We start from the raw sequence: 20,648 nt of genomic DNA on the forward strand, positions 1-20,648 counted from the left end.
TTTCTTAACATAGCAACGGACTCCTAAAGATCTGGCTTCTTAGGTCTCCTTGAAACTCTCTAAAACTCCTTGCTTCTCTAACCCTTTGCAGTCATCTTCCTGCCTACATATATGCACAGATATATATTTACTTTGTGATATGTATTGTGTTACCTGGGAGTTAATATCAGAAAATGCAATTAGAAGAAAAGATCCTGGGTTCACCTCAGGCAGAATTTGTCAGGAGAATGAAATTATCTGGCTAATTGCTATCATTTAAATCACTGTATTTTGTGAACTTATTGCCATTTAATTATTTCTGACTTGGTGAAAAGACACAAATGTGTTCATTTATAGTTTTTACATACTACAGGCACAACACATACCATGTGTTTAAGTAAAGTTTTTATAACCATTAAAATGAAACAAACAAACAAACAAAAAAATCCCACAAAACAGCCAGGAAATATGTCACACAGAGTCAGAATGAAATGATCTTGTCCTTTTAAAGCTTTTCAGGCAGTATTTAAGCTATCTACTCCTACTGCTTTCCAAAATACATACTCTTAACATATGATTATATTATAATCAACTTAAGATGGCCTTCCATTTTTTTTATAATGGAAGGGGACATATAGACGAATGGAGGAAGAGCCTTGTTTTCTTCTTCTACTTCTGACAGTTAACTGTGAAAGTCACTTAACCTTTCATAGTCCCAGCTTTATTATTTATAGATCTGTTATATCTGTCTTACAGAATAAAGGTAACATTTGCATCAGGCGATAGTACATATGTGTGTATTTTCTAACCAGTGAATTCTAGCTGTGAAAATACTATGAAATACATAAAGAATGCTTGTTAAGGATGTGAAGGGGAGGAATGAATAGGTCATTTTCCTTGTATTGATTTAAAATTTGCCAGTAATCTTGAATAGTATTACACAACAGACAGATGATTATTCTTGGTAAAACTAGGAGCTTGAAGGCAATATATTTACATTTCTGTTTTGAATCAACAGTTCTACTATCCTATTTATTTTTAGAGAAATGTTAAATTGAGTGTTTAACTTTAAAAAATTGTTTAAGAAACCATTACAGAAAGAAGACAATCAAGTGAAGATTGAATAATTCTAATCTGAACAGTTAAAGCATAGTATATTTGTGATTCAGAGACCCTAATTATCAAACCAATCCTTTGCTTTTTTGCTGATTGCATGTCATGAACATTTTTCTGTCATTAATTTTAGAAGTTATGTTATAATGAGGTAGATATCCTACAAATTATGAATTATTTTACATCTATATTTTAATCATTTCTTTATGGAGCTAGCAGAGAGATTCCACTTCATATGGTGACATTATCAAACTATAGTTTGACTAGATTAACAAAGTGTGGTTACATATATTAGAATATTAAGCCTTAGAAAAAGACATTCAGATATTTACCATATGCCTGCATGGATAAGACTTGGTAGTATGCTAAGTGAGATAAGCTAGTTACCCCAGGGTAAATATGTGATTTTAATATTATGAGGTATGGAGAATAGTCAAATTCATAGGAGCACGATGTAATCTGGAAATTTCCTGGGAACGAGGGAGCAGAGGATGAGGAGTCATTGTTTAATAGTTCTGAAGATAAGGTATTGGAAAATGAAGCCTTTAGTGTGATGTGTTTTGAATCATAGCAGTGGGTGCACAGCAATGCCACTGAACCATACACCTGAACATGGTTAAAATGGCAACGCTTTCATTCTGTGTGTTTTATACAATTAAAAATGTCTAAAATATGTTGAAGTCTCCCACTATTAATGTGTGGGGATCTGTGTGTTGTTTCAGTTTTATTAATGTTTCTTTTACAAACGTGGGTGCTCTTGCGTTTGGGGCATACGTGTTCAGCATTGTGGTGTCTTCTTGGTAGAGTTTTCCTTTGATGAGTATGAAATGACCTTCCCCATCTCTTTTGATTAATTTTGGCTGAAAGACTATTTTATTAGATATTAGAATGGCTACTCCTGCTTGCTTCTTGGGTCCAAAAGCCACAGAGGAAGACAATGCAGCCACTCCTGATGAGACCTAACAGACTAGGATCAGAAGGAAAAAAAAACAACCCTCCCCTACCAGTGGACTTGGGGAGGGGCATGTGTGGAGAAGGGGGAGGAAGGGAAGGATTGGGAGGGGAGGAGGGAGGGAACTAGAGGGGGGATACAAAGTAAATAAATAAAGTGTAATTAAAAATAAAATTAAATTAAAATTAAAAAAATGTCTAAAATAAATTATGGATTTGTGTAATGCCAGAGATATAGCTTTGGAAAATAAAAGGGTTTGTAATGGACTGTTTGCGGCACATATTAATGCAGCTTCAGCAAGGAAGAAATCAGGCATGAGAACATTTAATGAATGTATGGCTATGACAGATCTGGGTTGAGCTATCGTCAGTGGTTCAAACTCCAGTGAAGCTCAGTGTTGTTTGAGGATCTGAGATCAAAGATGATCTCATCACACCTAGCAGCTTACACACTACACAGAGAGAAACTCAACAAATTATCATTCCATTCTACGCTTGTGAAAGGCCTTCCAGAATGCCCAGGAGCTCAGGTTCTTGCTATTTTGCAGGCTGGGATGTGGCTCTAAATGTATGTGAGTGCTGCTTTGAGCAAGTCAGGTTTTCACCGTCTCTTTTATAAAGAGATGTGACAGTGTACCTCATAGACATGCAGTGGCACACGAAGGGCTCAGCAGGGGAGTAAAACCTCAGATAACAGCATCCTCTACTGTCCTGGTATGTTCTCAGAGGACTTCTGCCTTGTTTGGGTCCCAGGAAAACAATTAGGCATAAATTATTTGCAAGACTGACCTGCCTCAGATGCCAGTTCCATAAATGGAGACACAAGCAGAGGGAAGTACTGGTCAAAGCCATATTGATTATATTTGTGCCCAAACATGATAAAAGCTGCACACTAAAAATTGAAAATGATTTACCTAATCTGAGTTTTCAGTTGCGAAGAGGAGTATACACAGATGAGAGGAAAGTTAAAACGTTTTTCTTTACATAAAGGACAATTACATATTTATGCCATTACTACCTACTTTTATATGTGGGGGTACTTAAGAGGCAGATGTATGAGATCTTATTAAAAGCTTCTCCTTTTAGCCTTCTAGATCCAGTGAGACAATGTATCCATATTTTAAAAAGACCTTAAGGGCCCCCAAAGCAGAGAATTAAACAACACTTTTAGGACAGTGCAGGCATGCTGCCTAGAAGGGCACAGCCTCTCCTGTGTTCGTTGATGTCCCAACTCGACCTCCTAGACTGTACTTACAGTCTAGTACCTGAAATGACCTAAAATCCCTGAACATACTGGTCTATTTTGGTTGACAATTGTAGAAGAAGGGAGGCAAGGGCAAATGAAGGGATGATGGGAAGTGAATACTTTGTTACCTCTTTGCACTTTTTCCACAACAGCTGCACTGGACATTTTGACCAGGAGAAAAGAAGGGCAAATGTAATGCTATTTGAAACTCCAGCCACCATAAGGACAATGTGGCCAGAAAAGAATATCAGGTGGGAAGCAGCTTTACACTGGGTGGGGATGTGGTTGGGGTGGGGCTAGGAGGATAGAAAGAGTGGCCATGTCAGAAGACTTAGTTGGTTTGAATTTTTGGATAGGTTAGAAGAAAGGGAAGAAGATCTCAGTGCCTACCCTGCCACAACTCTTAACAGCCCCCACTCTCCACGCTATAAATGTTGTGTCTGGATGTGAGCTGCGGGTTTTCACAGCTTTGTTGTGGGGCCATTCCGGATAAATATCCATTTCATGAAATGAGAAAAACATCTTTAATTCATTTTTATATAACTCTCATGTGTTCTGAAGACTGCCCATTTTTTTTTTCTTGGCTTTCAGTCTTTTTGTGTAATGATAAATCTCTCTATGGCTTTGCCTTTGATGAACCACATTGATAATTATTTAATTTCTATGTACTTGGAAACGGATATGTTCAGCATCAATTGTGCAAACTCTTTTTTTTCTATAGTTACGTAAATAGGCAGAATTCAGAGAAAAAAGTTCATGGTCACTATAATACAATGACATGATAAATTTCCAAATGACATAGTTTTGGACATATGTCCAAGTGACATATTCATTTCCAAAGACATAGTTTCTGAAATTTAAGAATATCTAACATCTCAAAGGTAGGAGAAAATTATGTTATAGCTGAAACATTGCATATCTAATAATAATTACTCAAAAAGTGAGATAGCAAAAATTGGTCAGTGTTACTGGTAGGAATACAATGAAAAAAAGAGAACCACAAATTGGCTGCCAAGAACTAATATTTTTGTAATTAAATTTTTATTTTTTATATTAATTACAGTTTATTTACTTTGTATCCCAGCTGTAGCTCCCTCCTTCATTCCCTCCCAACCCCACCCTCCCTCCTTCATCTCCTCCCTGCCCCTCTCTAAGTCCACTGAGAGGGGAGGTCCTCCTCTTCTTCTATTTGACTCTAGCTTATCAGATCTCACCAGGACTGGCTGCAATGTCCTCCTTTGTGGCCTCGCTAGACTGCTCCTCCCACAGGGATTGGGGAGGTCAAGGAGCTAGCCACAGAGTTCATGCCAAAAGACAGTCCCTGTTCCCCTTACTAGGGAAACCCACTTGGACACTGAGCTGCCTTGGGCTACATCTGTGCAGGGGTTCTAGGTTATATCCATGCATGGTCCTTGGTTGGAGAAACAGTCTCAGACAATCCCCTGTGCCCAGATACATTTAGTTCTTGTGGAGTTCCTATCCTCTCCAGGTCCTACTAACTCCTTCTTCTTTCATATGATTCCCTGCACTCTGCCCAAGGTTTGGCCATGAGTCTCAGCATCTGCTTTGATACACTGTTAGGTAGAATCTTTCAGAGATCCTCTATGGTAGGCTCCTGTCCTGTTTCTCATTTTCTCCTACTTCCAATGTCCATCCTATTTGTCTTTCTGAGTAAGGATTGATCATTTTATCCCAGGTCCTCCTTCTTGTTTAGCTTCTTTAGGTGTACAGATTTTAGTATGCTTATCCTATCTTATAAGGAACTAATCTTTTTTATATATCTCAAGCTACTGAGAATTCATAGACTATGACTTTGGGTCTCAACTGAGTTATAAGAAACTGTATTTTGAGTGTTGAAAAAGTTTTCCCCCAGCCTAAAACATTTTGTATAAATTCACAAAAATAACCTTTGCAGGATTCATGTGAAAATGGAAAACAGAATAAAATAACACTTAATAACTGTAGTAACAAGAGACAAAAGTTGCCCAAATATACAGTGGATCCTATGCAGAGTCTTCTATGTATTTTGGAATAACAAAAACACAAAGCTAAATTTAAGAAAAAAAAGTATAAAACACTTTCCATGACTTTATTTTCTGCTGAAATGGGAGTTGCAATTATTAAGGTTGGTGTATACATATCTTTAGAGGCATAATATGATTTGGCAGTAAGAGGGGGAGAAGGGTTAATATCCATATTCCATAGTAGTATTATAAAGAGATTTTCATGGTATTTTCAAGAAAAAGACTAAAACAACACTCCCACTTAATTTAGTGATCGAAGACTTCAACAAAGACAAATAACTGAGGTAGCACAAAGGTTGATAAATGCATAAATATTCTTTATCACAGCAGCACACTATAAAAAAAGCAATTTTAGTTTCTGATATTCAGTTTTAGTGGAAAAATAATTCTGTGGATTTAACTTCAGCTACCATACACAAACGCTCGTGTACTTATGTGAAAGGTATGAGGCAGTGTCACTAAACTGGCTTATCGTATCTTGTTTTGTCCTGTTTGTCTGTCATCGCTTGGAGGCCTGCTCTTTCCTGAACAAGAAAAAGAGAGGGAGAAGACCTAGGAGGGAGAAGAGGTGTGTGTGTGTGGGGGGGAGCAAATATGTGGTCAAGACATATTGTATTAAAAATAAGAAAAAAGAAAAAAAAAGAGGATCAAACAAAGAACAAAAAACTGCCCCGTGCTTTGGACTGTTCCTTCTGTAGCATGTGTGACAGACAAATTTATGTGCATGATTCTGAATGCAATAACCTGGAGGTAAGGAAGAAATCCTTTCTGGCACTCTTTGCATTGTAGTGCCTGTTGACTCATCTCCCTTCTGGGCCTAGAAGACAATCAAAGGCTTTGAGCCTCTTGAGTACTATGTGAGACTCACTACTCCCCTAATGTCTAAATGTCTAATATGTACATGTACTTTAAGGAGGAAGAGAATTTCAGACAGCTTCTACCTTCCTTTGTTGCTCCATTCTCCTTTAGCCCATACAGATGTGTAAAAGTTGTGTAATTTTAAAAGAATGTTCCTTTGATATCTCCAAGGGAGACATTATTAATAGCAATTACATAATTACTATTTACAGATGCTGTTGTAGGAACATCTATAATAAGCAGTTAATCTTTTCATTCTCATATAAATCTTATAAAATAAATATTATTTTCACTTTTGTAGAGGAGGCTGAGGCAGAGTACGCACTGTTTTTGGAGACACAGAGCCAGCAGGTGGTAGAAATGGGGCTTGAATCATATAAGCATTTATAATTGCAAAGAAAAACAATGCCGCCCAACAGTGAGCTGCAGCACCAGAGAAGTGAGTGGTTGAGAATCATTGACGATCAAAAACTGGTTATTCAGAGAGCTGAGCCATTTCATTTAAGCTCTATAGAGAAAATTTAATCCCGCAATATTTTATTTCCAAAATGATTACAGACACTCAGTGGAGGGTTCAAGACAAGAACAGGCAGACTACACTGCCCCAGATATCAGAACTAATACATGATGCTGCTGGGATTTGAATCCAGAATCTCTGAAAGCTAGTTAGCTACAATAGAACCATTTCTTGTTTCAAAAAGATACCTTGCATCAAGGAAATGTGCTTTATCTACTACGAGAGAGAGAGAGAGTTACAGAAAACATTTCGACCAATGTACGAAAGAAAGAAACAAAAACTTAAAATTACATTTTGATTTTTAAAATAAAATATCAAGGGAAAATATTAAGTAATCTGACCACTGTTAATAAGATATGTATCTTGAAAAGATTAATTCTAACTACAAGTCAATAATACAGCTCTCTTTGTTTTCCTTCTACTCCCTTTGTGCCGTCACTTATAGAGGAGAATGAAAAATTGCTTGCCTTTGCAAGTTGTCTGTGCTAAGAGTAGTAACTTGAGAAGGGAAAAATAAAGATTGATTTTTTAATAGTAACTGTATCTATTGCCTAAAAAGGAGGTTAACTTCATGCAGTATTTAGTTCTCATTTTCATCATCTGTTTTGACAATCAAATGAAATAAATCCCATATCTAGTGTAGTATTTACAACCAAATACTGAATACATGTATCTCCTCTCCTGTCAATCTCCCTTCTCTTCCCACCATTTCTCCTCCCCTCCCCTTCCCTCTTCTCTCTTGTCCTCTTCTTTCCTTTGTATTCAATCTGTCCATCCATTCATCCACCATCACTCTCGATATAAGCATGTTTAGTCAACATCACACATAGGAAAAAAAAAAAGTTAGATGGCTAATAAGACCTGAATGCTCAGCTCTGTTGCGAGATATGAGAGCTCAGGTAGAGGACTTAGCCTGCCTCACCCTCCATGTAACAGAGGAGGCAATCAGTAGAATGAGGACACTCAACTAGCGCTCTTGCATGTTTCTCCTAGCTCTAGGACACCATCCCACTCCAGCACCATGTCACCACCCTGAAACCCCACTCAGGCTTAGAGGTTTCTGGTTTTTATTTTATTTTTTAATAACAGTGACATAGTACTTCTAGTAATGAAAGGTTGATTCAAAGATGCTTATGAAGATCATTTTCAAATAATATTTATTCACAGAGAAACATTTTGGTTAAAGCTTTTTTTTTCTAGTAGAGTATTTCTTACTAAAATGGAAACTCACACTCTATTTGTCATCCCAGGGAAGTGAGGCCATTAATAACAGTTGTGCTTTGACTGAGAACATCAACTCCCACAAGTGTTTAGCAAGATTTAGCAAATCTAGAATAATATGAATAGTTCCCAAGGAGTATGCCTGAGTGTCTGAGTGATTTTTTGACATCTCCTCACTGTTATTATCATTATCTAGGGTAATCAACGAGTGTGGGCCAGAACGTTCTTCATCGTGTTACTGAGCACTCAGAGACTGAGAGGAAAATTATTATTTAAAAACAATTTTTACAGCCCTTTATCCCCGAGTCCTTATTTCGATCGCAAAACTTTCATGCAATATAAATGCCATGCACTCCAAAAATTTTCTACTAATATTTTAATTATCAGCTTCCCCCCACCCTCAAGCTAGGAACATGAAGGCAATATTATAGGGGTTGGTATAACTCTTCTACGCTAAAAGCCTTAAACTTATGTTTTTAATTTAATGTACTCAATAAGAACTTTATTCTTTCCGACAGGATTACTTTAGTATGCATCAGGAGGTTCCCGTGCATGTGTCTGTCTCTCATGCTTTAGCCTGGACACTGACAACTCAGACGTAGTTAGAGCCTACAGTACAAGGAACATACTCATCTTCTAACATTTTAAATCAGAGCAGTTTTGTCCATAAATATATAAATATATATTAATGGAATAAATTACTTGAACACAAGCATACACGTTTAGATTAGACTCAGTTTTTTCCTTTGTTTGTGTGTTTAGCTCTGAGTAACTTAATGGACACTTGTTAGATAGAAGGCCTCACAAGCAGAGATGACTAGCAGCCCTAACTCACAAGCAGTGCACGAAGAAGAGACACAACATCTTTCCTGAAAGCATATTATTTTCTTCAGGATTATTCCAAATAAATAAACAGGTCTCACTGTAAGAATTGTGAGCCTTCCAAAGTATGCCTAGCTAAATCCTACATCAATTGACAAATGCAAATGCAGAGAACTTTATCAGTGAAGGAGCAATACATCAAGTAATTGTGTAAAAGTAAGATCAGCAAAAATGGTCATTGATTGCTTTTATGGTGATATTACCGCTCGGGGTCTGAGAAATTATAACATATTTCCTGTTTGGATTTTTTGGAGAACTACAATTTCCAGCTTTTATCAAATCAACCATACGATTAAAGTCATATGATGTAGGTACTAATATGCATTCGGATGTTACATTCCTATTTACTGGTTCTGATATTCACATATTTCAACTTTATACTTGCTTGCATCTCAGTGTTCTTTATAATGTCACCAAATGTATCACAATTTGATGACAACAAGGTATACATAATTCTGCCTAATGAAAAATATATTTAAAAAAATCTATTACTGGTGGGAGATCATAGCTAAAGAAGAAAATAAATTTCATAGGAAAGAAATAGAATAATGAAAATAAGCTACAGATTTAAGACTTCTTATATCATTATTTTATGTACTTCTGTTTAAAGATAGCAAATAAATCAAGCAAATTTTCAAAATCAGTAAATTTTTTTATCACATAAAAAACTTAATCACTTGTGCTTATTACATTTTCCCACTTTTATCCTCTTGGAATGATTCAATATTACTCAAAAATATATGGAGTCAACCTAAATATTTCAGCACCAGAGATGCATCACACAGATTACCTGCCCATTTATCTAAGAGGATTAGAGGATAAATCATTTCCAGTGGCCTCCAGGGAATCGAAATTGAGTTCCAGAAGGCACCACTTGCTTGTGATTCTGTTTTCTAATCTTAAATATTTGGAAGGTGGATATCTGTGCAAAAAAAATGATCTAATTTTGCAGAAGGGTGGTTATAATTGTTTGGTCATTAAAAACACTTACTGTTCTGCTGGGGTGTTATGGAGTATCTGGGGTTTACTGTTTCTCTCAGAATCTCCTTTCTTCAATCTAAAAAAAATCAATACATATGATAATCTCTTGAGACTGTCTTAAGTAGGACATTATCTTTATTAATATTTCTAAGTTAGAATCCTGCAATATGCCCATTAATATGTAAAATATGCCATTATCATGAATCTTTAGTAAACACTCTACAGTTCAGAAAAAAAACAGAATTTAAACTATGTTTGAGAATTTGATCAGGACTATGTGGATAATTTACATACTCACTTTGTAAACTAAGACACTATATAGAGCATAAGTTTTAACATTATGCTCTTTATAGTGTCTTAGTTTAAAAATGAAAATTAGAAACTACGACAGAATATTGAATCATTATACTTACTGAAATTCACACAATTTCTAGTTAACTCATGTCTATTGCTATACCATGAATTGATCTGAATATTATAAATCAATCTCATACATTTACCTTAAAGTTTACATATTTTCTTAGAGTTAGAAACCTTCAATATTTCATGACTATTTCTGTATTTTCAGAGCTTAATTATGGTCTAGATATAACCTAATCCTATTCTTGCACATTAGATAGATCTATAATTGCTGTGTGTGCAAATATATAAAGCTATTAAGTATTAGAAGAAAAGCAAGAAGTGAATAAACTGTAATTAATAAAAATAAAAATAATTAAAAAAAATGGCCTGTACAACAGTAGAGCCATTACAGCTAACACTGTACTGTACTCTTCGAATTGCCAGGTGGGATAGGTTTTGTGCTGTGCTCTACTCTAAATAAATGAATACATAATAAAAAGGTGGAAAAAAAATGAAAAGGTGGGAGGAAGAAAAGGAAGAAACGTAAGTACACATTAGTATATTAAACATAGAGCATTCACTTTAGTCTCAGAGAACAGGGATAGGAAGTCCTTTTCAAGAGTCCACTTCATGATTGCTTTAATGTAGTAAATAACATAATGAAATCAAGAATTTCTGATTTCGTTTGGCAAGCAAAGAAATTCATAAATGAAAACTTAACAGTACAGGAGATACAAGTTCTACTACAAGTTTTCATCATTCATAATTATCAGAACGTGAAGTTCATGGAGACAACAAAATATTTAAAAATAGGTTTTCAACAAGCATTCCAGTCTGTTCAAAAGAACTATTAAAACATTACAGTGGCAGCATCTCTTGCTCCTGGCTCACAGAGGCGATGAGTGGAACAGATCTGAAGTGACAGCTATACTTCCCAAGCAGGGCTCACTGCATCTGTTCAGTGGTTTAGTCTCCAAGGGCTGCTTTCATTTTATTCCGGCCTGAAACTCAACTGTTTTCTAGGAAAATTCAAGGGCGGCGTTGATGGCAAAATGCACTTAGATTTTCGCGACTGTCTCTTAACATACGATTGGAAGCCACAGTCAATTTTAGGTAAAGTCTAAGTAGATTGTCATAATACACTGCCATATTTTATTGACGCAAAGCCTGAAACAAGATTCTATGTGTATACACATTAAAATTCAGTGACATGCAACGCTTTATAATGAAATGCTGGAAAATGTGTTAGGAAAAAAATGTATTCTATCAAAATCTAAGAGAAGATATGATGTTGTCCATATTTAACATTATTACTTGCCAAGGGTCAGGCTTCCCTAAAGGATGCTGTGAAAGGATTAAGCAGCTTTCGTGACTTTTGCTGTCTACAGGGCTTTGATTTCATTTTGGTTTTACATGCATGCTGTCACAAGGATAAATGGGCAAGCCTGCTCTACTGTAGGGGGGAAAAACAACTGTATTATATTTAATCCATGCTCTGAATATGGGTGTATAGAGTGTTTTTATGGTAGCCAGATACTGATGCCTTCATGTATCAATGCCTTCTCTTTAATCTAGAAAGAAAATAAAGCTAAAAAGCAGGATATATCATTACTGTGGACCATCCATCATTTACCTACATGTTGGTGGAAGGCACACCCAACCACTATGTACACGAAGCTAATTTCTTGTATGAAGGCTAGTTTCTCTTATGAATTGGCATGGAACAGGAAACAGGATAGAAGCCTACCACAGAGGGCCTCTGAAAGACTCTACCCAGCAGGGTATCAAAGCAGATGCTGAGACTCATAGCCAAGCAGAGTGCAGGGAATCTTATGAAAGAAGGGGGCGATAGAAAGACCTGGAGGGGATAGGAGCTCTACAAGGAAAGCAACAGAACCAAGAAATCTGAGCACAGGGGTCTTTTCTGAGACCGATACTCTAACCAAGGACCATGCATGGATATACACTAGAACCCCTGCACATATGTAGCCCCTGGCAGCTCAGAGTCCAAGTGGGTTCCCTAGTAAGAGGAATAGGGACTGTCTCTGACATGAACTCATTGGCTGGCTCTCTGAGGAGGGGAGCAGCCTTGCCAGGCCTCAGAGGAAGACAATGCAGCCAGTCCTGATGAGACCTGATAGGCTAGGGTCAGATGGAAGGGGACTGGGAGAGAGGCATGGGAGGAGATGAGGGAGGGTGGAATGGGGGGGCAGGAGGGAGGGCGGCTACATCTGAGGTACAAAGTGGATAAACTCTAATTAATATTAAAAAATAAAGATTAAAAAAATGCCTGTTTTGGTAGGTTTATATGTTTTCATAAAATATTAGATACACTCAAAGTCAACAAAATCGATGAGGTTTTATTGCTATTTCCTTCTATTTTGGCTTGACAAAGAGGAAAGAATATGGTCTGAGACTCACAGATGCTCCTGACAGAAGTAGACTGAAAGGGACCCGTTCACAACTTATAGCTCTTATGATAATGCAACATAAAGAATTAAGCTAAACCCTACATGCTTTAGACACTAGAAACACTGTACATGCTTTATCGTTCTTTTTGCCCTTTTTAATGGGCAAGGAATCATCTATAGTAATTTTATATTGGAGTCTTAAAAGCAGCTATAAAGCCTTCAGAAATATGCTTATTTTCTTTTTTTTTGAGATTCATAATTTTATTTGATTTAATATTCATTATCCAATAGAAATTTTATATTAAAAATATAAACATTAATTTGAAAATATTAATAAACTTGAAATTAAGACGATTCAAAGGAAAAAATCATCTTCTCAACATCTCATAATTAGTCATAATTAAACATCTCATAATTAATGCCAATCAAATGAAGAATTTTTTTATTTTCATATATTCTAAGCATTGTTTTTCTTTTTTTTTTCCACACTATCAGATTTTAATTAATAGTATCAAATTTACATGCTATGGTTTTCTTTTTTCTTTTTTTTTTTCAATGCAGTTTATTCAGGAACATTGAACAATCCTCGGACCCCGGGGAAAGCCAGCCCACAGCTTAAATAGCCTCTGGGTAGCCAACCCAGGCGTGCCACGGGGGCAATGCAGATAGGTCCACCTACATGGAAGCAAGCCAGATCCTCAGCCTTAGCCAAATGTGGAATTGTTCGTGACAGAGAGCACTCACCATCGGGAAGGTGGAAGGCGGAAACCAGCTCCATCTTTAAGGCATAGCATTCCGCAGCTCTCTACAGTTCCCCCTTTTTGTTTTAGACGCATCAGGCAAGAGTAGAGGTCTGATCTCTGATATTAGAAATAAATTGGGACTTTGTACAGATGTTCATTTAGGTGTCATCCACCCAAAGAGCATCAGACCCGTCTGATACCTTTTTCTCAGAGGCGGGACCTGGGGCGTCAACCCGCATGCAATCAGACATGCTCTTCTCTGGGTCCAAAGCGGCTGACCCTGAGTGCAGTGCTTAGCCTCGCATCCTGAGCGTAACATTTTAGCTTTTAGGGAGAATTAACATTTTCTTTTTAGATATCTCAAGTTCTGTTTTTATGGAGATACTAATCTTAACTAAGCATTCACTACAGTGGCATCCTGTTAAATATTCCCCGAGGGTTGGGATTAGAGTGCAATATGAAATCTTGCAAGGAAGTCACATTCAAATGCTATCCCTTTAGCTCTAAATCAAGCGACTCATAACAGAAGCCCGATCACAACGCTTTACTTGTCAAAACTGTAAGATGTTGATACAAGCACGGCCTTCTTTCTTGGACCACATCTGACAGGAATGCCAAGATTCATGGCTAGGACATAGTTGTAAGGGTGAGTAGTAATGCTCTTAGCACAGATATTTATAATCCTAAGGGATTTGGTTAGAAATCTTTTGGCTCATGTTTGTAATCTTGGAACAACAGTCAGAGAGCAGATATTGCTTGAAATCAGGACATTATCCAGGTCATTATGACTGAGTGGATGTAAGCTTTTAGATACATATATCAAACATTTTATTTATAAACAAAGAAGTAAATACAACTAAACACATTGCATGACCAGATTACATACATGATCAAAGGCGGGCGATGAGAATCAACTAGCTGCCAACAATATCACTGCTACAGCTGAAGAAGCTGAACTGTGAAGTTGATTGTAAATTAGGCTATGGTAGTGTGTCAGTGGGACAGTACCCATCTATGATAACTATTATCTGCAATATAAGAATAAAACTTGATCATAGAAACTACACGGAAATACATAATTAAGTGAGTTATGACATCCCTCATCGTCAATGCAATTTCGGGTGGTTGAAAATATATTAAGGGAATATATGCTATGTTTAATTTATATATGTGGACTGTATATTGTGTGTGTGTGTGTGTGTCTATTCTTCAAAAAAACACAATTATTTGTAGAATTTTTAATACCTAAAACATGTTGAATGTTACTTAACCATGTAAATAGAATTTTGATTAGAATCCCATATTATGAACAATTTTTGGCTACTGTTAAATTGGCTGTCTATGCATATATATATTTATAGGTACAGACATATATACAAACACACACATATGTACATATTGGAGAGAAAGAGAGAACAAGGGAGTGAGGGAGAGAGAAAAGAAAGCATGACAATGCTGATGTAAGACAGTAGTACAAATCCTCACACAGGCACATGGATTCTTGAACTGTTCTTTGAGCAATTTGTTAAGAGTCTAAAATTGCAGAGAAAAAAAAACCCATGATGCATAATAGACTATGAAACTATCTTCAAAATGTATTAACTAAAAGCAGAATATCATTTTCTCTACTTTTCTATTATTAAAAAGAACTGTGACTACTTTTACTTCATTAAATGATTGTGTATATAATTATAAAACAAAAATTCACTTAGGTAGTACTATAAAGAATTAGACAATGAAAAACACAATCTATCAAGTGAAGTAGTGTATTAAGAAATACTGCTGGTGCTGGAGAGATGGCTTAGTGGTTAAGAGTGCTGTCTGCTCTTCCAAAGGACCCAAGTTCAATTCCCAGCACTCACATAGCAGCTCACAACCGTTTATAAGACCAGTTCCAAGGGATCTGACACCTTCACACTAATGCACATAAAATAAAAATTTAAAAAAAGAAATACTGTCTAAGCTGGAAGGTGGCAGATGCCTTTATTTCCAGTGCTCTGGAGACAGAGACAAGCAGATCTCTGAGTTCAAGGCTACCTGCTCCACATAGTAAGTTCTGGGACAGCCAGGGCTACACAAGGAAACCCTGTCTTAAAAAAAGAAGCAAACAAACAAAAAAGGAAAAAATGCTATCTAAATAAATGCCATCCTGATACTTTTTGTAGGTCCATATAAAAGGCAAAAATTACCAATATAAATTTTGTTTTGAAAAGATTTTTAGAATAAGGGAACTTCTGTTTTCTCCTCCTTTTCCTCCTCCTCCTCTTCCCCCCTTTCCTCTTCTTATTTGTCTCACCATTTTGACAGCTATTTATGGTTCTTGTGCCTACCAGCCTAGTTATGATAGAAGCTAATGTTTAGCAACAAGGAAGAAAAAGGAGGGGGCAGCAATGAAGGAGAGACTTGTTTTGTTGTTATGACACTTTATTTTACAAGTCAACAAATACTAAAACATTTGTTGGCAGTTGGAGCTACAATAATCACATGCTGGGTTCAACCATGTTTAACATTTTCATTATACTCAAAAATAATTATTTTAGAATAAGAGGATGATAATGAGGCAGAATGGTAGAGCCAGTCTGTACCTGTAAAAGAATGGAAATTAATTAAACGAGAAACTTGGGAGAAGTTAATTGGGGCTGAGAAAAGATAAAGGCACTATCAAAGCAGAAAGAAATGAAACTATAACAAAAGGTATAGAAGGACGTCCCACTGCACAAACCTAAGAGAGAAAAATCTTTGCAGAATCATAAACAGCAGGAGCAGTAGTGTGCCTAGGGCTGCCTCGGTTGGCTTCACAACTCCTAGAATAGTTCCTGTCATGTAAATAAATGTTTGTTGAACGAACAATATTGTATATTGACAAAAGTAAAGCTCAGTTTCATCTTATACATTTTTGATTCTTTTTCTATCCAGTGTTTGACCTCAAGCAAATCACTTAATCTATTCTGACCCCAATTTCATCATCTGTGAAATGAAAGTGGGAAAAGGTCATTCTCCAAGGTGCCTTCCTGCTTAGAACACTTCTGTGTCAAGTTCTGTTTATTAAAACAGTCAATGGGGAACATTTCTGTAGAAGATAATATTCTGAGATGAGTTCTACAGGAGAAGAAATGGAGAAAACAGAAAAGATGAATAATGGACTAATGCATTCAGTCAAGTAATGAAAAATAAATCCTTCTGAATGAAAGACTTCTATGTAGGGGTGGCTTATGGGTTTTGTATGCATAATTTGACATTTACATGGACAACTGACAAAAATATGCAGATAAAGAACTCTTTGTCTGCTGTTTTTTATTATAGCTAGAATGACATCATACCTTGCTTGCTTATCTAGAATACCACGGAGAAGAGAAATAGTGTTCAAAATCAGATATCAAGTTGCAGGAGCTTAGAAAAATGTTACTTTATTATACTCTGTAGAACTTGGAATGCTCATTGTGGAGAAGAGAAGGATGGAGAAACTCAGGACTTATAAAAATTCCACCCAAAGATTTCAGAGTCAGGTCCTATCTGGCAGAACTTCTGACACACCAAGGAATTCTTCCATCTACCCTAATTCTGGATTCCTTGTATCTCTTTGTTCTAATAATTCATCTGGCCCTACATTCTATGGTAGCATTCAATAATGCTAATATATAATTGCTCTATGTCCCTATGCCAGCTATGATGTTTTTACCTTTCTAGCTAGAGCTGGCCATCTAACACATATATCCATGATTCCTTTTAAATGAAGTAATTAAAAGAAGATTTATCCAGTCAATATTCCATGTGGGTAGAGAAAAAAAGACGGACTTTAAGATTATGCATGGAAAGCAATATTGTCTGCAGCTACCGAAAATGTCTTCCAGTCATCAAACCTAACCTCTACCTTGCCATAATAACTGCTGTCCAATACTTACACACATTTTATGTAAGATGGGCCAGGGTTCTTATGACTTGAGGATGAAAGATACACTGATATTTAATGACAGATGTCTAACTCGTTTAAAAAACCCACAAAGTTAAGGCAGGGATATTCAAACACTGGGGTTCGATTCACCCCTGAGGGGAGGAGAGTCAGTTTTCTTAACTTTCTTACAACAGAGTATGTTTTATGAGTTTATATTCAAACTAAGACCAATGTAGCAAACACATATTTGGGTTCAGCAATCGTATCTCTGGGTTAAGGGCATATTGGGTTAATAAATGGGGTACCAAAGAAAAGAAAGGCACAAGGGAAATAGGGCTTGAAAGAACAGGTCCAAGCTCAGAGTCTTACCTTTGGCTTAGTGATTTTTGTGGCTGGAGATAAAACCCGAGAGCCTTTTGTTAGCCAGACAAATATTCTGCCACTAAATGCCATCTCTATTCTTAAGAAGAGTTTCATTTCAAAAAAGTAAAAGCACCAAACTCTTTCCATAGAGTTTTCAAATTTACTATGTAAACTATATATATTTACTGACAGGACAGAAGATGATGAAACCACAAGAAATGAAAGCATGTTGATTCTGCTTTCTTGAGTTTCTGGCTGGTTCAGCAGCATTTCTGTATAAAAATTTAGGCTGACAGAGAGAAAATGATTCATGTAGGCCCTGGTTGCTACAAATTCAAAATCAGTATTGTTCTGGGGAACATACATAAATGAGATGTTTGAACACTGCATGAAGTTTCTCTAGTTCTATGATTTATCATTTGTGTTGTGAGTACATTTCAGCACCATCCCCTGTGGTGGCCAAGGTATCAAGGTGCCAGGTCAATCAGAAAAATCTCATAGCCATAGAGGAAAAGTGTTTTGGTTCCCTCTGTTGTACATCACAAAAACCATATGATAAAAACCATCCTCTCCAGGATATATTGTAAGAGATTACCTGCTTAGTTTGAAAAAAGAAACAGAGCTGAAAAATTGAAACTTATACTTAAGCAAAAGGGAGAAAAAAATCATAGAATGAGAACATTACTTGAAAGAGAAAAATTTTACCCTTATGCATAAACACGTGGTTATGTACTAACTGATAAACTTAGAAGAGAATCTTAGGAGGAATGTCATTATATAGCTTCTTTCTGGTTGTCTTCAAGTTGGTCCTGAAATAATCTCTGCAGAAAATGGGAGCTCAGAGCTACAGTACAGTATTACATGTTTTCTGTTCATTTGAAGCCTTAAAATTGTTTCATAAGGATTTTGTATCACTTTACTATCACTCCAGAAATTTTTCAGGGGTCTTTTGTTTTGTTTTTTTAAATTCAAGAAAGAATACTTTTAAAACTCCCTAGTGAAAAACAACTATTTATTGATTACATTTCTTTTCCCTTAGGGATAAAAAAAATGGAGAAGAGCTTTGAAGTAGTAATACACAAAAATAGAGGTATGGAGAAGGTTTCAAAAAACCAGGCCCTTAACCTTCAGCTAGACAACCAATACACTGTGCTTGCAAATCAGAAGTACAGACACACACAGTACAGTTAAGGAGTGATCTTTGCTAAGCCTTCCAAGATAACTAGACCACAGCTAACTACCAATAACAGCCATATATCATTTTTAATTTCTGGATCTACACTGACTGACTGAAGACCTCGATTCCAGTGACTATCCCTGTTGCTCTATGGAAGTTCAAGAGTCACGACTGATCTTGATATGTGTTGGATTTGGGGGTGTTTTCATTGTCTTAAATATTTGTGAATTAGACTCAGCAGTCTTTCTATCGTTTCTCTGTGTTTGAAATCAAACTTGCGGCCAGTGGTCATTTCAGATTTTTATGTTCAGATACTGAGCCTTCGCAAGGTTGACTACCTCAGATTTGCTGCACTTAATTGTGGGTTTCATGTGGATCACAACTTCTGCATAAGGTTACAGCTATTAGTGTCTGTGTGAATCTTGAAACAAACTCTACTGGATTCCTGTTAGAAAGCCTTCAGAAGTCAGCCATCTGGATTCTAACCTGTGGTAAAAGATGAGGAGTTAAGTGACCTTAATTAACCTGTTCTGTGCCTGATCTTAAAGAATACTCTGTAGGCTCTGGCTGTATTAGGCTTCCTGGAACAAGCCACTGTCAGGAATGATGTGTTTGGATAATCTGTGAGGGGCTATGATTTATAACTTCAGTTTTTAGCTGTGGTATGAAGTAACCACAGATTTAATTGGACCAAACTTGGAGTAGGTGAGGGGTAGACTTGTTTCTTTAAAGACTTTTTATTAAGATAGTGCTTGCTCTGTTCCACATTAAGGCCTTGCTTTGACCTGGAGTAAGTTCTTTGACAGCATATTGTGTGGTGAAATAGCCTAAATGAGGCACTGGGATTGTGAAACGCCCTGTGAATTTGCCAATCCCTAGGTGGAACCAGATAGCCTTTGATATAAAGCTCAGCCGATGTAAGAGACGACACTCCGGGGGCTGCTCAAGCCACCGAATCAGGTCTAAATGGAGGTGGATGGTGTGTGATGTCTGCTCAGGTGGGGAGGAGTCACTGACCTGTCTTAGCAGGTCAAAGCAACAGGAGCAAAACCTCACCCAACACCCTCAAATTGTTCAGGAATATTGCATATTGTCTAATATGAATGCCTATGTGTGCCCCAAAATTGAAGAGCTTGGCTATTCTGTAGATGCAGTCATTGTTCCAGGTAGCTCTGATGTCCACCTTGGGAAGACGTTTGTGGTGTTCACTTGAAGAGGTATGGGAATAGCCAGTAAGGTAGCCCTTCTGCTGTTAGTGATTACAATTTAACTCTCCAGTAGTACTTGGTCCTTAAAAGAGGTTACTGCTAAATTTCTTTCCACTTAATGAATAGCCTGGCGGTTACCAACTTTAATGTCACTAGAAATGGTTCAGTGCAGATACTCCATGCTGGCATATGACTACACGATGGCAGTACCTGCATTTCTCTCTGTAAACAAATCCCTTTGTCAAATACCGTTCAGATTGCTCACTACTGACAGACATGGAACAGGCAATGGGGGAAGCTCTCCCACCCTGAGAACGTCTTGCAGTTTTGTGGATGAGTGCAGCAGTATGAGAAGCAGGAGGTGTAGGCTAGAATCTCCTGACCGGACTGCATGCCACTTCTGGGCAGTAATGTTGGCAAGATCTGTGCCAGTGTGTGGGGGGAGTTGGGTGACTAGAAGTTTGAAATTCTTGGTTAAACTGAAAGCTTATTTGGGCACCAGAAACCTTAACAAGTAATCATGTTAAGCCATGTACTTCCCTTAAAGTATGTTTTACCCCACCCACACATGCACACACAGACACATAAATTCTGTTTGGGGTTATGATTTAAGAAGTGAACTGAGACATGTGAAGAGGCTTGTTTAATGGCATACTATATTGGAATGCTAAAGACCTGAAGTGGATGTAAATTCCAAGTCTCGTTATAATTCTTTTAAGATTGTGAAATTATCAAAATGC

At 36.9% G+C, this 20,648-nt stretch overlaps 1 protein-coding gene across 3 annotated transcripts in view; it reads right to left on the minus strand.

The window, feature by feature from the left end:
- The window catches only part of Syt1 (synaptotagmin 1), a 551,311-nt gene that overhangs the window by 348,862 nt on the left and 181,801 nt on the right, over positions 1-20,648 (minus strand). For 2 of the 3 annotated variants that reach the window (XM_060378024.1, XM_060378022.1), the window contains exon 3: positions 9,783-9,848. The exons of the other annotated variant lie outside the window; for it this stretch is intronic. The gene's annotated coding sequence lies outside the window, so the exon portion shown is untranslated. The remainder of the gene's footprint in view (positions 1-9,782; positions 9,849-20,648) is intronic. 3 annotated transcript variants of the gene reach the window in all.

Source organism: Meriones unguiculatus, chromosome 2, assembly GCF_030254825.1.
Source record: "Meriones unguiculatus strain TT.TT164.6M chromosome 2, Bangor_MerUng_6.1, whole genome shotgun sequence".
NCBI lineage: Eukaryota > Metazoa > Chordata > Mammalia > Rodentia > Muridae > Meriones > Meriones unguiculatus.